Below are 21,690 nucleotides of genomic sequence, written 5' to 3'. Positions count from 1 at the left end.
AACAGGCCAAAGTTGCATGTACATTTCTGCTTGTTACTTTTGAACCGTATGTCTGATCGTCAAAATCTGTGTATCGCTGGAATCCTTGGGTCAAAACGAATCCAACGCATCCTATACCGTCATATTCCGCCTTGTATATTTTCCGCCATTTTGAATTATGTGAAAATCAATTAAAATGCTTCTCCTCCCTCAATTTTTGACCAATTCCATCCAAACTTGGTAGATGGCAACGTTGCACTAAGCTGCACAAAAAACTTACCCGGTTTTTCGAATTTCGTAAGCGTTTGGCCGTGGCTGCCAATCAAACTTGGATGTGCAGACGCGAAACAGGACGTGTGCTCATATCTCGGCAGCCCTTTGATCTTTCTTAACCAAACTTGGTGGGATTATGCCGCACCCCTCCATAAGTGCCCATACCACATTTGGTGCACTTTGGCCATTAGGGGGCACTATAACTTTCCAAAATGTGTTTTGGCTCATATATAATTGAGCTCATATCTCAGCAGTCTTTTAGCACACACTCACACACACACACACACACACACACCTAGTACACTTGAAGTAATTTCAGCCATCACAGTCAATCGAATTTGACGGTGAAGCCGTGCATGCCTCTAACCATCTGGTTGGAGGTACATTTCTGCTTATAAACACTTCCTGTGCGTGCCTATGACCGTCTGCCTGGTCAGTTCTTTCTGTTGCCATGGCAACTTAGGCTGGGTCACACTGCTTGGCCCCGCATTGCTGCTTGCAGCTATATTTATTATTATTATTATTATTATTATTATTTAATCTTTGTTTTAAAATGTGTTTCTCTTCTCTGAGATAAATCCTCTATTTACTTTTTAGATTCACTTTTTATTAACTTTTTAATTCATTATATATTCCAAATCAGGGTGGCACGGTGGTGTCGTGGTTAGCGCTGTCGCCTCACAGCAAGAAGGTCCGGGTTCGAGCCCCGGGGCCGGCGAGGGCCTTTCTGTGCGGAGTTTGCGTGTTCTCCCCGTGTCCGCGTGGGTTTCCTCCGGGTGCTCCGGTTTCCCCCACAGTCCAAAGACATGCAGGTTAGGTTAACTGGTGACTCTAAATTGACCGTAGGTGTGAATGTGAGTGTGAATGGTTGTCTGTGTCTATGTGTCAGCCCTTTGATGACCTGGCGACTTGTCCAGGGTGAACCCCGCCTTTCGCCCGTAGTCAGCTGGGATAGGATCCAGCTTGCCTGTGACCCTGTAGAACAGGATAAAGCGGCTACAGATGATGGATGGATATTCCCAATTAATTATTTTTAATTCATTAATTATTTTAAGTAAATCACTGCACATGGATTTTACTGCAGATGTGCTGCTGCTCTTCTTCCTCCTCCTCCTCCTCTTCTTCATATTCTTCCTCCTCCTCTTCCTCCTCTTCTTTTTCATTCTTCTTCTTCCTCTTCATCTTTCTTCTTCTCTTCTTCTTCCCTTTCTTCCTCCTCCTCTTCTTCTTCTTCTTCTTCTTCATATTCTTCCTCCTCCTCTTCTTTTTCATTCTACCTCTTCATCTTTCCTCTTCTTCTCTTCTTCTTCCCTTTCTTCATCCTCTTCTTCTTCATATTCTTCCTCCTCTTCTTTTTCATTCTTCTTCTTCATCTTTCTTCTTCTTCTTGTTATTGTTGTTGTTGTGTCTTTATCTGTTTCACATTGTTTAAGAATCTTTTTGATGAACTTTTGTCTAAAACATCCTTTTTTGATTTGTAATGAATGTTTGTGTCATAGCTGAATATTTCATGTTGTTTTTTTCACTTTCATATTTTCCTTTTCTTTTCCACTGGAGCGAGGGCCGAGTCCGCCATGTTTGCCTACAGTGACTTGTTTTGGTTAAAAGTGGGGCGTGTCTGACCTACTTTTAACCAAAACAAGTCAAGTTTAATTCCCTCTTCAGTAAAACGATGTGGCATTTCACTGAAGAGGGAATTAAACTTCTGAGAGTATTACATTTTAATTTTGAAATATGAAAATATTTTTGGAAGTTTGAGGAGGAAAAAGGCTAAAATATTTAATCCCTAAAAATAAAAATAAATCCTTGGCAAAGAGCTGAAGTACAGCTTCAGTTCCTTCACTCAACTTTAGTATTAGGTTTAGCTAACCTTGAGTTAGCATGCTAGTCAGTGTTGCTAGCTTGCTAACATTAGTTGCTAACATCATGTAATTAAATTAATATTTTTCTAAGAAGGGGCGGCATGGTGGTGTAGTGGTTAGCGCTGTCGCCTCACAGCAAGAAGGTCCTGGGTTTGAGCCCCGGGGCCGGTGAGGGCCTTTCTGTGCGGAGTTTGCATGTTCTCCCCGTGTCCGCGTGGGTTTCCTCCGGGTGCTCCGGTTTCCCCCACAGTCCAAAGACATGCAGGTTAGGTTAACTGGTGACTCTAAATTGAGCGTAGGTGTGAATGTGAGTGTGAATGGTTGTCTGTGTCTATGTGTCAGCCCTGTGATGACCTGGCAACTTGTCCAGGGTGAACCCCGCCTTTCACCTGTAGTCAGCTGGGATAGGATCCAGCTCGCCTGCGACCCTGTAGAAGGATAAAGTGGCTACAGATAATGAGATGAGATGAGATTTTTCTAAGAAGCTTAAGACTTGAAAAGAAAAGCTGGTGCCGACGTCACATCATCGATTTTCTGATTGGTCAATGAGATTTCATTTAAACTCCGCCCACTTTGGATGATCATATTCTTGTCTGTTGTGTATTTTATTTCAGATGAGATCTGAAAGAAGTTGTGTGTAGTTTTATGAACTGCTCGTGTTGCTCTGATGGTGTGAACTTCGCCGACTGAACAATGAGAATGTTTAAAGTTTACAGCCCCTGATGGTAAACTAGTGCCTGAAGATTAAAGAACAAATTGCATATTTATGATATTTTTTGTCCTTCCATCCATCTTCTACCGCTTATCCGGATCCAGGTCACGGGGGTAGCAGCCTCAGCAGAGCAGCCCAGACTCCCCTCTCCCTGGCCACCTCCACCAGTTCTTCCAGGGGAATACCAAGGCGTTCCCAAGCCAGCCAAGAGATGTAATCTCTCCAGCATGTCCTTGGTCTGCCCCAGGGTCTCCTCCCGGTGGGGCATGCCCAGAAAACCTCCCTTGGGAGGCATCCAGGGGGCAACCTAACAAGGTGTGCCTGAACCACCTCAACTGAGGTGGTTTCTATGTGGAGGAGCAGCGGTTCTACTCCGAGTCTCTCCTGAATGACCGAGCTTCTCACCCTGTCTTTAAGGGAGAGCCCAGCCACCCTGCGGAGAAAACTCATTTCTACTGCTTGTATCCGTGATCTCATTCTTTCGGTCACTACCCATAGCTCGTGACCACAGGTGAGAGTGGGAACGTAGATGGACCAGTAAATTGAGAGCTTTGCCTTTTGGCTCAGCTCTCTCTTTACCACAACAGACCGGTTTAGCATCCGCATCACTGCTGACGCTGCCCCGATCCATCTGTCCATCTCCTGCACCTCCTTACCATCACTCATGAACAAAACCCCGAGATACTTAAACTCCTCCACTTTAGGTAGCAACTCCCCCCGACCCAGAGTAGGCACTCCACCTGTTTCCGGCGGAGCGCCATGGCCACGGACTTGGAGGTGCTTATCCTCATCCCAGCCACTTCGCACTCAGCTGCAAACCATCCCAGTGCATGCTGTAAATCACAGATTGATGAAGCCAACAGGACCACATAATCCACAAAAAGCAGAGACGTGATCCTGCTGCCACCAAACCGGATACCCTCCACCCCTTGGCTGCACCTAGAAATTCTGTCCATAAAAGTTATGAACAGAACCGGTGACAAATGGCAGCCCTGGCGGAGTCCCATATGCACCGGCAGCAAGTCCGACTTACTGCCGGCAATGTGAACCAAACTCCTGCTCCGGTCATACAGGGTCCGAATGGCCCGCAGATATTTTTTGTGCAAAAAATAAAGCCAAATGAGTAAATATTAGAGCAGATGATCAATTTGAAGATCATTTTAAACTTTAGTAATTATTTTTTCCAGTTTCTGTCTCCCTTTTTATTTTTGAAAAATTAAATAAACAACAAAAAATGTATTTATTGATTTTCCAGTCAGTGGAACTACATCACCACTGACACTTGATGATGCCCACAATGCTCAGCGTTTCACACCAGCCACTTTAATAGGAGCTTGTTGTTGAGTCTAAGATCCCTGTTCTTGGCTGCAGGAGTGGAACCCAATGTGTTCTTCTGCTGTTTCATGCTGAGATGCTTTTCTGCTCACCACGGTTGTAAAGAGTGATTATATGAGTTACTATATCCTTCCTGGCAACAAAGCTCGAACCAATCTGTCCATTTCCCTCTGACCCTCTCTTATCAACAAGGCGTTTGTTTCCACCCACAGAACTGTCACTCACTCACTCAGTGTTTTTTGTTTTCTGCACCATTCTGTGTAAACTCTAGAGACTGTTGTGTGTGAAAACCCCAGGAGATCAGCAACTTCTGAAATACTCAAACCAGTCCATCTGGATCAAACCAACACCCATACCACAATGAAAGAAAGTCACACTTCACTGTGAGATCACAATTTTTCCCGTTCTGATGTTTGAACATTGTGAACATGAACTGAAGCTCTGGATTTGTATTTGTGTGGTTTTATGTATCGTGCTGCTGTCGAGGGATCGGCTGATTACAGAAGAGTAGAAAACAGCAGATGGGTGTTCGTAATAAAGTAGCCGGTGAATGTAAGGTGCTGTACTGAATGATCTTGTTACAATAGTCAAGGTTTGGGGTCACAGAAAATCCATAATGTCCATTTGGGGTCATTTGCGCTAAAAGTTTGTGAACTGCTGCTCTATAATATAGAGTGGTAGGCGGAGCCTCTGAGGCTGAGATCATGTTAAAAGTTTGGTGTCGCCACAGACGATGCAGCCTGCTGCGTCACTGTTGGATGACACTGCCGGACTGTTGGTTGCTTTTGTTCTGGCTTGCTTCAGGAACTTGGTCTTGTCCTTGGCAGGTTCAACGCCATCTTTCAGCTGGTCAAGTTGCTCATATATGGCTTCCTGTGACTTTAGGTAAGCCAGCAGCTTGTCAAAGCGGTTGTGACAGTCCACAGCATTACTCACGTCAGCAGCATAGGTGAGCCAGTCTTTCTTTAAAGTTTCTGGAAGCTTGCCCTCAATGGATTTGGTCACAATGGGGTTCTTTATGGCCTCGGCATTGTCCAGTTCATTTAAGTCATAGAGAGCTTTTTCCACTGTTTGGATGAGCTTGATGACTCTTCTTGGCTGGCCGGCTTTGACTGGAGGAGTTGCTTGTAGATCTTCAATGATCTCGAGAGCGATGTTGGCTTGGTTCCCAAACCGGTTATCCAGGACTCTGAAGATTTCGTTTGAGGAGCTGTAGGTCGACAGGTGTAGGTTTCCGGCCACCTTCTCATCGATGCTGTCGAGCAGCTGGAATTTCTTGACCTCTCTACACCCTGTCGGTTCACCCTGCTTCTGTAGAGCTTCCCACTCCTTCTTCCACCTGTAGTAACTTCACTGGTTGCCAGCAAACTTTGGGAGGGCTGTGGCTTTCAGCTTTATTGCTGGCACTGGAGCTGTACGGTGGACAGTGGGCTCTTCAGAGTCTGTCTTGATTTTTGCAGCTTTGATGAAGGTGGCCTTGCACGACACCAGCTAGGGAAGTTGCACTTCGAGCTCTGCCATGCGGTGATCAAAGTCTCTTTGCTCTGCAGCGGGAGCCCAGCGGTTCCAGTCATGGTGCACTTCTTTTGCCTTCAGCACCAACGTCTCGAAGTGCTTCAGCATGAACTCATATGCCTCCAGAGTCACGTCGAGCTGGGCAGAGGAGACGTTCTTGCAGTCAGCTTCAGCGATGTACAGTGGTGCTTGAAAGTTTGTGAACCCTTTAGAAATTTCTAGATTTCTGCATAAATATGACCTAAAACATCATCAGATTTTCACACAAGTCCTAAAAGTAGATAAAGAGAACCCAGTTAAACAATTGAGACAAAAATGTTATACTCGGTCATTTATTTATTGAGGAAAATGATCCAATATTGCATATCTGTGAGTGGCAAAAATATGTGAACCTTCGCTTTCAGTATCTGGTGTGACCCCCTTGTGCAGCAATAACTGCAACTAAACGTTTGCGGTAACTGTTGATCAGTCCTGCACACCGGCTTGGAGGAATTTTAGCCCGTTCCTCCGTACAGAACAGCTTCAACTCTGGGATGTTGGTGGGTTTCCTCACATGAACTGCTCACTTCAGGTCCTTCCACAACATTTCGATTGGATTAAGGTCAGGATTTTGACTTGGCCATTCCAAAACATTAACTTTATTCTTCTTTAACCATTCTTTGGTAGAATGACTTGTGTGCTTAGGGTCATTGTCTTGCTGCATGACCCGCCTTCTCTTGAGATTCAGTTCATGGACAGATGTCCTGACATTTTCCTCTAGAATTTGCTGGTATAATTCAGAATTCATTGTTCCATCAATGTGTGGCAAGCCATCCTGGCCCAGATGCAGCAAAACAGGCCCAAACCATGATACTACCACCACCATGTTTCACAGATGGGATAAGGTTCTTATGCTGGAATGCAGTGTTTTCCTTTCTCCAAACATAACGCTTCTCATTTAAACCAAAAAGTTCTATTTTGGTCTCATCCATCCACAAAACATTTTTCCAATAGTCTTCTGGCTTGTCCACGTGATCTTTAGCAGACTGCAGACGAGCAGCAATGTTCTTTTTGGAAAGCAGTGGCTTTCTCCTTGCAACCCTGCCATGTACCGTCGGGGGCAGGCCAATGTGCCCGCATTGACGCGGCAAGCACGCGGTATCGACGCGGTACGTACCGCATCTGTTTTGAACTGAGCTGCAATGTACCCAAACGACCACCAGGTAGCACTTGGGAGCACTCGCCCCAGATAGCAAAATCCTCCGGCCCCCTCTACTCGCGGGGTAGCCTATTTGCATATGAATAGCAGCGAAACCGCGCGTGGTCCGAGAATTGCCTGGCTTGCCTCGAATTTCCTCACTCAGTATTGGATGAAAACACTACTTTTAAACCAAAGAAATCACTCGTGATTGGTTGGCAGATGCCACTAGGCCTAGGCTATTGGTTACCCTGGGTCATCATAACCACAACCTATATATATATATATATATATATATATATATATATATATATATATATATATATATATATATATATGGTATATATCTGTTGTGGTTATGATTAGCTATGATGCTGTATATTCATGTCATTGTTATCCTATCAATGACACACATTTATTGAGGAAGGAAAATTTGCAAGGAACGTTGTATCAAACAAGAGCTTTATTTTCAAAATCAGAGTAAGTACAAGACGTTAAAAAATAAACAAAATGGCAGCATTCAGTCAAAGACAAACAGTAGTTGCCTATACATTCTCTAGTGCAAGAGAGATGTGCAGGATACAAAACTAAACAAAAGCAAATAAGCACTGTATTTTAGTCCTACAGCTCCATGAAGTGCATGCTTGCGGTCTCTGAGCTGTGGGGAGCAGGCGGCATCGGACCGACATGCAGTCGTCTGTGGTGGGTTGCCCTGTACTTTGGATCTGCCTCAAGCCTTGATTGCAGTGTACCGGTAGCACATATGGCCCTTTTCCACTACCCTTTTTCAGCTCACTTCAGCTCGCTTCAGCTCACTTCAGCCCGACATGGCTCGCGTTTCGACTACCTTAAAACAGCATGACTCAGCTCGCTTCAGCCCTGCTTAGCCCCCAAAACTCGCACGGTTTTGGAGTGGGGCTGAAGCGAGCCAAACTGAGCTGAGTGAGGCTGGGGGCGTGAGCAGACACTCCCCTGTGCACTGATTGGTGAGGAGGAGTGTCCTCACACGCCCCGCGAGCACGCTGAGATCTGTAAACCCGGAAGAAGGAGAATTACGAATTACGAGAATTTCTGAAGCCTTATGCGCCTCGTCTCATCTATACGCTCTTGCCAGTATCTGTTGGCGTTGTCGGTGACAACAAGCCACAGCACCAAGACCAGCAACACTAACGACACCATGTCCTCCATGTTTATTGTTTACTATCCGGGCTGTGAGACTACCGCTTAAAAGATCACTGATGTCACTGTTTGCACCGCTTAACGACATCACGTGACGTCCACCCACTTTCGCTAACTCCACCCAATGTGTCCACCCACTTCCAGCCAGCACGGTTCAGCACGGTTGTAGTTGAAATGCAACTCCAACAGCCCCGCTCAGCTCGACTCAGCCCAACTCAGCACGGCATGGCTCAGCCGCGTTTGTAGTGGAAAAGCGGCAATAGTTCGCTGAGCTCCGGGTTACGGGATGGCGGAGGCTTAACGATCCACCCAGACACCCCATCCACCACCCCATTTTCCTCATCCGACATCAGGTCTACGGTAGCACACTGCCATACATCCATCTCGTCCATAGCAAGGACACCTCGTCTCGCGTCAAACAGCTGTAAAAACGATCGATAAAGAGAATAAGTACTGAGCAATGCACTGCGTATGGACACAACACATGAAAAACACTGAAAAAAAAGTCACATTGACCAAAACTGAAAAATCTTACCCTCTTTCTTCTGGAGCGACTACGAGCCGGCTACTTCATTGCTTCCGCCTGCAACGAAAGATCAGGCTGCTGGTATCTGTAGCTCCTGCGTAAGGTTTCGTAATACGTCTTGCAGGCAGCTAGAAAAACAAATGAGAGTACGATTAACAACGTAGCAGTAGGCTAAGCTTAATAAGGGAAAGGAAGAAGGGAAGTGTAGACAGCAGAGAAAGGACAGTATAGGCTACCATAATATTTAGTGAAATAGTTGTTACTTACACACAATGTTGTCTTTGTCAGCATCATGAAGATTTGGATTTGTCGACAAAGCCCGCACTAAATAGCTTGTCACGGCTTCGTTATGAGGCAAAGTTAGTCTGTGAAAACAAGATGGCTACAGTTAGGATCAGGCTAGGATCTGTATCTATTAACGTATCTCATACAGAATGAAAGCATATTCTTTAAATCTTACCCTTGCGCCGGCTCGTATCGCCTAGTGTTTGTCTCCGAGTTGTGAAGACGGCGTACTGTTTCCTATGAAAAGAACAAAACAATGTTTTTAAGTCACTTGTCCCTCATAGCTAGCTACTGGCTACTTTTAGCTTGGGCTAGCTGCTATGCTTACTTTTAGGCTATTTAGCTTAGCTAGCAGACACCGGACAAATTCTTACCGCAATCATGGGACTCTGCACCCGTCTTTTCTTCCTGGAGTTTGCGTTTTCCCCAAAGTTACATCCCTCCAAAGCAGTCAATCTGTCTTCCACGGTGTTGAATCTGTCGTCCATAGAGTTGAATCTGTCGGTTACGAACGTAGTCAGCTCTGCAATCTGACGAGACAACCCACTGAGAGCAGACAGCAGTTTTCTCTCATCGATCTGCGGACTTCCCGACACAGGTCCATCGCGTCCAGACACAGGAGTCGACGGAGAGTAGAACGCGAGGCGCCGTCCAGCCATTGAAGATCACCAAGCAGCAAAAATCCCAGAAACCAAGAGAAAGTTCCGGAGCACATGAAAACTACGGTACCTGGTAAGCTACGGTACACCTGTTTATACTGTATGAGCCACGCCCATGACCGCCTGGTCCTGGTCCAATCACATGCGAGGTTATTGTTATACGGTACATCAGGGGTCTCCAAACTGATCCATAAAGGGCCATGTGGCTGCAGGTTTTCATTCCAGCCATGCAGCAGCACACCTGATTTGGCTTATTCAATCAACTGACACACCCACCCTTTAATCAAGGGTGGGTGTGGCTGCAAGTATTTGACTGTGTGAAGACAGTTCAGTTGATTGAATAAGCCAAATCAGGTGTGCTGCTGCATGGCTGGAATGAAAACCTGCAGCCACATGGCCCTTTATGGATCAGTTTGGAGACCCCTGCGGTACATGCTCGCATGTTTGTGATATAAACCATTTTGGATATTTTTGAATATAGAAGTATGAAGTTCCTGCTTACTGACTGAATTAAATAATTCAATTATAAGTAATTTCAAGATTCCCCTGAAATAAACACAGAGGCCACAGATTAGGCTTCTTTTAACAGCAGTTTGAGATGCATATGATTTTTTTAAACTATACTTTCACAATCTTTTCATACTCAAATGGTCATGTTAACGATGGCCTATTCACAGTGTTCAAACTATGCCGATATTTTCGGGGGGTCCCTTTTTTTCCCTTGGGGGGGGGGGGGTGCTTGTGCTTGCGCTTGTCTCAGAGTGCGGCTCTCCAAACACATGAGAAGCCTATCTTACGCACATATCACGCGGACTCCACACCTCCACACACGCATCGCGTCTGAAGTCATAACTCATCAGGGGAAATCATGTCCGCATTGGCATGTTCAAAAAACAACCTCGCATCAACAATGATATCAACGGGAACATTACCAATGGTAACAATGGGAAAATTCTGGGGACACAAACTAGTAGAAAGGAAGTATGTTGGCACTGTTGGCACACTTCCTTTCTACTAGTTTGTGTCCCCAACCTGGCAGCAGCAGTCGTTGTCATATCGGTTTATTTTATCTTTGATGTGAACACAACACTTCGGATATGCAAATGCTTCCCGTTACACACGAATGCTATGTCAATAAACATCATTTTGCCAATATTTTAGAGACCCCCCCAACATTTCCCAAATCATGTTTTCAAAGGATCTCATGTCTGTTTCAGGGGATCTCGGATCCCCCGAGTACCCCCGTAGTTCAAACGGTGCCTATTCACTCTGCCATGGACATATTCATGCACTGACTGTGGTCATTTGACTGGTCTCATACTAAAATGGCCATGCTAATGATGGCCTATTCACTCTGACATGGACATATTCATGCACTGAGTATGGTCGTTTGAGGTGTCGAATGTGGGCATTTGCATGCATTGTAATTTATTGCATGGATATGAATTTAAATGTGTGTTTTACATTTGCATAGGATGAGTATGTGACTGAAGAGGGGGAAAGCCTTGCTGAGGAGCAGAGTGAAGCCTGTCCAGACATACAAGATGGAGAGGGGCATGGAAGTGATCAGTCCAGAAGTGAAAAACCAGAAGACTTGATGAAATTTCTGGCCATGATGCTTTTGTCATGGCAATCAGCCTTCAAGATTTCTGATAACGCCATCACATCGCTTCTTCTGTGCATCAAACAGTTTGTGTGGATACTTGGAAATGTTCTCTGTGTTAATTCCCTCACTGCCTTTTCCATCAATATTCCAGCAATATACAGGTTTTGTACTGTTGCTATTATTGATAGACATATACCCTTGGCTGCTACTTTCACAGTACACTGTTGAAACACATTATTGTTGCATTCATGTCTTTGTTATTTTTAGTACGAGTAAAAGTTTTTCATCTCACTGTGTACTATGTATGGCTTAAATGACAATAAACCTTCTTGACTTGACTTGTGTGCAGCAACTCAGTTTTAAAAAGCTTACAATTCTACAATTCTTACAATTAAGTTAATACCTTTTAGTAAAATGTTACCTGGGAACTCCCCCTGCTATCCTGATTTGCATTTGTATAGCCTTCCCTAGGCTTAGGGGAAGGGGGGTCATGGGGGACAACTGCCAAAGCAAGTTACACGTCCATTTCCGACAATTCACGGCAGTTTTCAGTGTTGCCTGCAAATTGCTGTAAATTGTCATAAACCTGAAATTCCACAGAAATCTACAGTCCCGTTTGCTCCCGTAAATCCCACTTTTCATGCAGTGTCATTTCTGCCGCGCATTAAGCTGGAATGCTGAGAAATTAAATGAAACGTCACTGCATGATAACTAGGCTATGTGTTTAAATTCCACTTGTGCAAAAATGCTCAGCCTTCGTCCCAACAGTTTAGTAGCCTATCTTAACTTTTGTCATTAGATGCGTAAAATAGCGTAAACTATAAACCAAGTTTCACTAGTTCGCCCTTGAGTGCTTGGTGTACAGTAAGCATGTTTGGCATGTCAGCTGGCCTCGGTACCTGGATGCTTTCAGCGGAGATCATACGGGATGAGATCCGCTTCACACACCCCCTATAGAGGAATTGCAGCTGGGTGCTCTAGTGAAATGGAGGAGAAGGGGGAGGTGGTGGGACAATTCGAGAAGCCTTCGCGCATGACAGGTGAAAGGAGCAGGAGGGATTAAATCTCCGGGAAGGCGGGAGCAGGTAATGACAGCTGTCAATCACTCCGCAGGCTTCCTCCCGAACTACGTTTATACAAACATTTATTTTAAATACCGAAATCACGCACAGCCACTTCACCTCTCTAACTTAAATCCTGGAAGTGTGCTAGAGAATACTGTGCAGTTTAATGATCTCGTTATCAGCTGAATCGGCATGCGCTAGAATATTAATGTTATAAATTAAGTTGGGATATTTATTAATAACTAACATAACCAGACGAACTGTCTTCACCTACAAAACAACAGCAGTGTCTGTACAAAAAATTAAGTGACGGGGCATGCCAAACAAACTGTGCAATTGCAATTTTTTTTTTAACAGCTGCATGGAGGAAAGGAGGTGAGAGGAGAAATTGGCGCATCTGCTCAAGTTTGTGGCGTGAAATTATCAACTCGTATGCGTTCAATTGTCTCTGTTATTAGTTAGCAATAGAGGTAATTTGCGATCACCAAATCGCCGATTATCAACGAAAGGAGAGGGAGAGATGGCGGGCGCACATGTTTTGGCGGCCACTGACAAAGCCTACTTCAGTGTTATGCTGCCCCCATGGCTGCAAGTTGTAACTGCACCCTTACCGCAGCTTACCGCGAGGGCCCCTACCGTTCTGCGGCAGACAGGCGAGCATTCTGAGTATGTCACTACCGTACACCATTGTTGTTCAGTGTTCTCCTGATGGTGGACTCATGAACATTAACATTAGCCAATGTGAAAGAGGCCTTCAGTTGCTTAGAAGTTACCCTGGGGTCCTTTGTGACCTCACTGACTATTACACGCCTTGCTCTTGGAGTGATCTTTGTTGGTCAACCACTCCTGGGGAGGGTAACAATGGTCTTGAATTTCCTCCATTTGTACACAATCTGTCTGACAGTAGATTGGTGGAGTCCAAACTCTTTAGAGATGGTTTTGTAACCTTTTTCCAGCCTGATGAGCATCAACAACGCTTTTTCTGAGGTCCTCAGAAATCTCCTTTGTTCGTGCCGTGATACACTTCCACAAACATGTGTTGTGAAGATCAGACTTTGATAGACCCCTGTTCTTTAAATAAAACAGGGTGCCCACTCACACCTGATTGTCATCCCATTGATTGAAAACACCTGACTCTAATTTCACCTTCAAATTAACTGCAAATCCTAGAGGTTCACATACTTTTGCCACTCACAGATATGTAATATTGGATCATTTTCCTCAATAAATAATTGAACGAGTATAATATTTTTGTCTCATTTGTTTAACTGGGTTCTCTTTATCTACTTTTAGGACTTGTGTGACAATCTGCTGAATGTTTAGGTCATATTTATGCAGAAATATAGAAAATTCTAGAGGGTTCACAAACTTTCAGGCACCACTGTATAGGGCAAGGGGCAGCTCTTTCTCCCCATATGATTCCCAGAGTGTTTGTTGAATTAGGAGCTTTGCTTCTTTAGTCCTCTGCTTACAGTATGCCTCTATCTTCTCCAGGTCGGCTTTCTTCTTGGCGCCCAGGTCCTCTACAGTGGCTGCGTCTGCTTCTGCCATGTAGGCGGCCTCAATCTCTTCGTTCGCCTCCATGAGTCTCGAGCTTTCTGCTGTAAGCTTGTTGAAGTTTTGCTTTAGCTCCTCCACAGTCATCTCTGAGTGTGTTCTTGCAATGCAGTTAGCAAGACGGGAGAAAAGTCTTTTGGCTGTGGTTCGCTCTGTTTTCAGTTCTTCTCTACCAGAAGTAGAAGTAGAAGTAAGGTGAAAAAACTTTAAACATACAAACATAAAAATAAATGTATGAATAAATGCCTATTTTTCTACAACAGGCATTTATTCATGCATACTTTGTTGTAGAAAAACAGGCATTTATTCATGCATGCTTTGTTGTAGAAAAATAGGCATTTATTCATACATTTATTTTTATGTTTGGTTGTTTCAAGGTTTTTTACCTTACTTCTACTTCTGGTTCTACTTCTACTTCTGGAAAAACTCTACTATATACAATTCTACTACAACGTTAACTCCACTGAAAATCAATAAAACACAAGACGAGTGGAATCCTGTGTCCGAGTCCTTCCCTTTCAAGTGTGGGAAACCCATGATGCTCATATACACTTGACAGTGAAAAACCGGTAGCCTTTTTCGTCCTTTTTTCCCCAATGTGCTGTAAGGTTTGTGTTAGTAGCGAATTCTCTTTGCAACTGCTGTGCTGCTGCTTCATTACAAACTGAATGTCAATTCTGCCTATCGTTCTAGAACGACCGCTGCCCTGCTAATTAGTGTTGTGATTGGCTGCCTGTTCAGCGCAGCGTGCTGTCAGGCTGTGCGCTGGTAGCACAGCACTGCGATTCAGCGTAGCAGGGAGTGGCGGAGGCAGCTGTCAATCATGTGAACCTGCATTCAGACACTCCTTGCGGCAGGTTGCCGCGACACCTCCCACTCGACCTTGGTGTGGCGCGACACGGGAAGATCGCACCCATTAGGCGAGCTGGTCTCTGCTGACTTGTTCGTCCACTGGGAGGAGGACAATGAGGCATTGCACATCCCGATGCAGTGTGGTACCCTGCGGGTCCCAGGACTTTTTGGTTGGCTTTGGAGTCTTCACCTGGGCACGTCCACCTGGGGGGACTTTCACATGGACATCCCGGACGATGCCTTTGGAGTCTGCATTCACGCTGACCACTCTTGCAAGCTTGAATTGCCCCCTCAGTGCGTTTTGGTCGCAGAGCCACACTATGTCTCTGACAGCGACATTTCTTTTTGCAGTGTGTCACTTGCTGTGGATGAACAGGTTCGGACCTGCAAGTTGGCTCCAGGACCTCCAGAAGTGGCTAACTTGTGTTTGTATTTCTTGCAGTCTTGCACTCCCTAGAGCCCAGGTTTGCAAAGTGTCAAGTGTATGTGAGCATCAGGGTTTCCCACACTTGAAAGGGAAGGACACGGACACAGGATTCCACTCGTCTTGTGTTTTATTGATTTTCAGTGGAGTTAACGTTGTAGTAGAATTGTATATAGGGTTTTTCCAGAAGAAAAAGTAGAACCAGAACCAGAAGTAGAACCAGAAGTAGAAGTGGAAGCAGAAGTAGAAGTAAGGTGAAAAACCTTTGTCTGTTGATATATATGGTTCCCACCATTCTGTCTTGGAGTCCAAGAATTTTGCTCTTTGTCTGGCTCCTTGGTTCTAGTTCTTAATTCAGGTTTGCTCCTTTTAACAGTGTCTACGGATTCATGGCTGCTGTTAGAATCTGATCTTGGTCTCGCTGGTTTTTTCCTCAGTTCCTCCCAAAACATTTCATCATTATCCAAACCATAATGATCTCTTATACTACTGCCATCTGATTCCTCTGCCATTGTCCACTTTACATTCACTATACAGTAGTTTACTTTCAAACCTTCCGCGTTTGTTCTCGTTGTCCATGCTCCTGCTTCTCTCTCCTCTTGGCGTGCAAGAACTTCTTAGCCGCCCTCCAAATCCATGCAACCGTCCCGACCAGCCATCTTAGACTGCTGAAGCGCCTTTCGTCCAATAGATTTTGGACTGCTGCTACTGTTGGTGGTGGGTTTCTGGACTTGGATTGTGCTTCATCCTGGACTGCAATTGGGCTTTGCGCCTTCAGCTGACTTCGGATGAGTACAGCAGTGAATGTTTTCTTCTGCATTTTTTGTGACGTTGTCTTTTGCCTGTGCAGCAACATCTTTCGCTGACTTTTTTGGCCACTCACTCTCAGGAAGCTGAAGGAACTGCGGACCTGACTGCCACTTGGATTTCTTGATTAGGTCATCAGGACTGGCCCCTCGGGTGATAATATCTGCAATGTTTTCGGCACCTGGAATCCACCACCAATCTCGGATGTCAGTGCTGCTCTGGATCTCACCAATTCTGTTTGTGTAGAAGGTTTGGTATCCATAACTTTCACGCTGTATGGCACCCAAGATGGTCTGGCTGTCGACTAGATGATACCACCTCTTGACCTCGATTTGGCAGTGCTTTTGGAAGTAATTCTTCAGCCGTGCTGCAAAGACTGCTCCGCACATTTCTGCTTTCACAGGGTCACCTTTATGGTCGAGGGGGGTCAGTTTAGCCTTGGCCTCAACTAGCCTTACGACGACACCATGGCTGCAGCTCCAACGCAGGTACAGCACGGCACCATATGCATGCTCACTGCCATCAGAGAAGGTGATTGCACATGGTCTTTCAGCTGGATCTGGCGGTGTAAGAGCTCTGGGGAATCTAACTTGGCTCAGCTCAGCGTACTCTTCAAGGAGCTTTATGGCATCGTCTCGGAGCTCTCTGGACAAGGCGGCATCCCAGGTGTCTTCTACGCAGTACATGACTTTTGCCTCTTGGAAGGCTCTGCGGATCAGGATGGCTCCCTTCTGTTTTGCTGGGGCCACAAGGCCGAGAGGGTCATAGAGACCAGAGACTTGGCTTAACAGCTCTCTTCTGGTGAGTGGGTCGGGGGTTTGTTCTCTCACTTGTTCTTTCAGCAAGTCCTGGCCGAGGTGCATTTTCTTTTTCTTCTTGGAGAAGTTCACCGCAACCATGACATGTAACTTGTTGTCGTCGATGGTGTAGCCGAGGCCCAGGGCTTTGTTATCCTCTTCAGTGAGTTGGTTTGGCAGGATCATGGTGTTTGACTCGATCTTCTCACCTCTCGACTCGCTCCTCCCACTTTTATCTGAGTAGATCCAGGGCTTCACGAAGAACCCTCCTGCTTGAAGGATCTGCTCAATGTTGGATGTAAGGTGTTTTAGGTGGTCGAGGTTGTTGTAGGAAGTCAATATGTCATCGACATAGGCATCCTCTTCGAGGACACGTCTCTCCTCTTTGAAATGGTTGAATGAAGGCAGGCTGGCGGTCTCTCGCATGGCAACTTGGGCTATGCAACCAGCAGGTTTGTCTCCAATGTTGACTCTTGTTATGGCAAATTCTTCAATCTCTGCATCTTCTGTGTCATGCCACAGAAATCTGTGCAGGTGGACTTCTCTTTCTTCAAGCCAGACAGAGTTATACATTTTGCAGCTGTCCCCTAAAGCTGTGAAGACACCAGCGCGGAACCTCAGCAGGACACCTCTGATTGGGTTCAGGACGTCAGGGCCTTTGATCAGGATGTCGTTTAGGCTGAGGCCATTGTACTTCTGGCTGCTGTTCCATACCAGTCTCACTGGGGTGGAGACTGAATGTGGATTTGGGGCTATCAGGTGACTTATATACCACACTGGCCCGGTCCAGCTTTGCAGAACCTCTTTGGACAGCTTTACTGCAGCTCTGCGGCTCACCATTTCATGGACTTGTGAGGCGTAGGCCACTTTCCACTCCGGTTCCTTCGCCAGCTGCCTCTCAGTTCTGTGGAACGTGGCTTCAACCGCTCTCTTGTTGTTAGGAAGAGATGCTGGGTCTTCTTTCCATGGGTACTTGGCATGCCAGTGTGGTTCAGGGCTGTGGTGGTCTCCGGCCACATAAGTCAAGCCGTCCCTCACCATCTCCCTTTCTTCGGCCAGTGTCATTTCTTTCCCACCAGGCTGACAGTTCCCGTAGCGACATCCTCCACATCTCGGTTCGCAAGCTGCTCCAATGCTTTCCCATTTCCACCACTTCAGGAAGTCTCTGTTGCTAGTGGCTGTGTTGGACTGGGAGCTGGGATGTCTGGGAAACCAGCAGGAGACTGGGACTTTGCAGGTGAGTTCAGTGTATCTGACAGCTGCAGTGTGCATGGATCTTGCGAAGTGAGTCTTGGAGGAGTGGGCCATTAAGGTGACTTCTTCAAAGAGGTCCAGGTGTGTGCCTCCAATGGTCTTGCCAAGTGGGCCATCCCAGAGCACCAAGTCACCAACGGAACGAACCTTCTGGGGTACCAGCCGCCCTTCTTTGTGGCTGATGAGGAGTTGGATCTCCTTTGGTCTTGCCAGATCTTCCAGGGAGATGTCTGAGAAGATTTTCTGCAGTTTTTCTGCCGGGACATGTCTGTGGACTTCTGCTATTTTGTCAAGTCCATAGCAGATGAGTTGGTGTGCTTTGAGTGTCCCTCTTGGGGTGCTGACACGTATCTTAAGCAGGTAGCGCTTGGTTGCAACAGATACCTTCATTCCTCCAACGCCATGAACCACCAGTGTAACGTCTTCACTTCTCAGGTTCAACTTGCTTGCAGCTTTGTGCGTTATGTAGTTTGTGTCTGATGCCAGGTCGATGAGGGTCCCGACACTCTGTCCATCATTAGCAGTGACATTGAGGAGCATTAGGATGACTGGGTACTCAGTGAGGCAGTGTTCATCTAGAAGACCTCTCTCAGCAGCACTGGAGTTGAATGCCCTGGACGCTAATTAGCAGGGCAGCGGTCATTCTAGAACGATAGGCAGAATTGACATTCAGTTGTTCTGAATGTCTGAATTGACTTGGACTTTCTCAGTTTCATGCTGAGATGCTTTTCTGCTCACCACAGTTGTAAAGAGTGATGATATGAGTTACTATATCCTTCCTGACAAAAAAGCTCGAACCAGTCTGTCCATTTCCCTCTGACCCTCTCTTATCAACAAGGCGTTTGTTTCCACCCACAGAACTGTCGCTCACTCACTCAGTGTTTTTTGTTTTCTGCACCATTCTGTGTAAACTCTAGAGACTGTTGTGTGTGAAAACCCCAGGAGATCAGCAGCTTCTGAAATACTCAAACCAGTCCATCTGGCTCAAACCAACACCCATACCACAGTGAAAGAAAGTCACACTTCACTGTGAGATCATAATTTTTCACGTTCTGATGTTTGAACATTGTGAACATGAACTGAATCTCTGGATTTGTATTTGTGTGGTTTTATGTATCGTGCTGCTGTCGAGGGATCGGCTGATTACAGAAGAGTAGAAAACAGCAGATGGGTGTTCGTAATAAAGTGGCCGGTGAATGTAAGGTGCTGTACTGAATGATCTTGTTACAATAGTCAAGGTTTGGGGTCACAGAAAATCCATAATGTCCATTTGGGGTCATTTGCGCTAAAAGTTTGTGAACTGCTGCTCTATAATATAGAGTGGTAGGCGGAGCCTCTGAGGCTGAGATCATGTTAAAAGTGTAAATGGAGTACGGTTTAGAGATGTCACGGTCTCTCACTCTGCTCCAGAGAGTCATTTGAGTTGTTAAAGAGTGAACTATGGACACCGATGTGAGACAAAAACCATCAATCTGAGTTGCTGAGATGAAACAAGTGGACGAAGGCGTGGATCCTGTAGGACTGGAACCAATAATGAATAGATCAGGTCCCCAGGTGACAGTTTGGTTTCATTGAAATGGTGGACTTTGTAAATCCTGCTATTGACTTTGTCTGGATTTGTGTACGAAAGATTAACAGGCCGTGTGTGTGTGTGTGTGTGTGTGTGTGTGTGTGTGTGTGTATGGTTACTTGAGTTCAGCACACACACACACACACACACACAGGGTTACTGAAGGGAAAGCAAAAGCTGAACTACTGTAACCCCCACAATAAACACACAGCAGACATGAGTTTAACCGCATAAAACACTCCAGGGTGTGGCGCTGCACTGAACTTGCACCAGGTCATGGAACGCAAACACACACAGTGCTGACGATGCTGAAACCTCACAAGTCAAACAGAAAGGAAGCTGAGCTGCCAACTGTGATAACACAAAAATCAGTTAGGCACAAAAAACAGGGCTGGAGGACAAGAGAGCTTCCACACTCAGGTCCTGGGGTAAGGACAGGTGTATGCAAAAGTTTGGGCACCCCTGGCCAAATGACATTTTTATCATCACTTTTTGAAGTGAAAAGTTGTCAACACAACCTCTGCAGCAAAGTCTTAAAAAAACAAATCCCTTGATATGTTTATGCAAAGCTACTTTATATTTGATGAAATTATGAACGGGTGGCACGGTGGTGTAGTGGTTAGCGCTGTCGCCTCGTCTAATTGGCAGAGGAGGAGGCATCGCGGTTATTTATAATGATTATCGAGGTGTAACACAAAAACCTGGTTAGAAATTTAATACATTTGAAGTTCTTCATACTAATATAATGTATGTAGCCTCAAAAAAAAGGTCTACCCAGTTAATCCCATTACTTATTATTTACAGGCCCCCGGGGCCATATTCTGAGTTTCTTTCTGAATTTGCAGATTTTATTTCAGATCTGGTTATTTCCTTAGACAAAGCTTTAGTTGTCTGAGATTTTAATATTCACTTCGATAACCCAGAAGACCCTTTGAAAACAGCGTTTGTGTCCATTTTAGATTCAGTAGGGATTAATCAGAATGTCATAGGACCGACCCATAATGGTGGTCACACCCTCGATCTAATACTAACATTCAGATTAAACGTAGAAAATATAGTCACACTTCCACAGTCTGAAGTTCTCAGATCATTATCTCATCTCATTCAAACTATGTCTGAGTAATAATATATGCACCTCACCACACTACTGTATTAAACGTACATTCACGTCAACTACTGCACAGAGCTTTATAAATGATCTCCCAGAGTTATCAACTTTGATTGGGTCACTGTCAGCCCCTGCAGAACTTGATCAGGCAACTGAATGCTTAGAGTCAACATTCCGCCATACCTTAGATAATGTAGCTCCTCTTAAATGGAAAATGGTCAGAGGCAAAAAATTAGCATCCTGGTATAATGATGACACTCGCACATTAAAACAGACCACTCAGAAATTGGAACGTAAATGGCGTCAAACAAAATTGGTAGTGTTCAAATTAGCGTGGAAGGAGAGCTTCCTGAAGTATAGAAAAGCTCTTAGTGCTGCTAGATCAACATATCTCTCCTCCCTAATAGAAGGTAACAAAAATAATCCTAGATTCCTAGGATTGTATGTTTGGGATCATTGTCATGCTGAAAGTCCCAGCCACATTTCATCTTCAATGCCCTTGCTGATGGAAGGAGGTTTTCACTCAAAATCTCACGATACATGGCCCCATTCATTCTTTCCTTTACACGGATCAGTCATCCTGGTCCCTTTGCAGAAAAACAGCCCCAAAGCGTGATGTTTCCACCCCCATGCTTCACAGTAGGTATGGTGTTCTTTGGATGCAACTCAGCATTCTTTCTCCTCCAAACACGACAAGTTGAGTTTTTACCAAAAAGTTCTATTTTGGTTTCATCTGACCATATGACATTCTTCCAATCCTCTTCTGGATCATCCAAATGCTTTAGCAAACTTCAGACGGGCCTGGACATGTACTGGCTTAAGCAGTGGGACACGTCTGGCACTGCAGGATTTGAGTCCCTGGCGGCGTAGTGTGTTACTGATGGTAGCCTTTGTTACTTTGGTCCCAGCTCTCTGCAGGTCATTCACTAGGTCCCCCCGTGTAGTTCTCGGATTTTTGCTCACCGTTCTTGTGATCATTTTGACCCCACGGGGTGAGATCTTGCATGGAGCCCCAGATCGAGGGAGATTATCAGTGGTCTTGTATGTCTTCTATTTTCTAATAATTGCTCCCGCAGTTGATTTCTTCACACCAAGCTGCTTACCTATTGCAGATTCAGTCTTCCCAGACTGGTGCAGGTCTACAATTTT

The 21,690-nt window shown here is 45.3% G+C and overlaps 1 protein-coding gene across 1 annotated transcript in view; it reads left to right on the top strand.

The window, feature by feature from the left end:
• Nucleotides 1–21,690, top strand: part of LOC132864475 (NLR family CARD domain-containing protein 3-like) — a 1,256,659-nt gene that overhangs the window by 849,883 nt on the left and 385,086 nt on the right. The window lies entirely within an intron of this gene.

The sequence above is a fragment of the Neoarius graeffei genome, chromosome 17 (assembly GCF_027579695.1).
Source record: "Neoarius graeffei isolate fNeoGra1 chromosome 17, fNeoGra1.pri, whole genome shotgun sequence".
Lineage (NCBI taxonomy): Eukaryota > Metazoa > Chordata > Actinopteri > Siluriformes > Ariidae > Neoarius > Neoarius graeffei.
The sequence above is the reverse complement of the archived record's forward strand: the minus strand, read 5'-3'. Positions and strand labels throughout refer to the sequence as shown.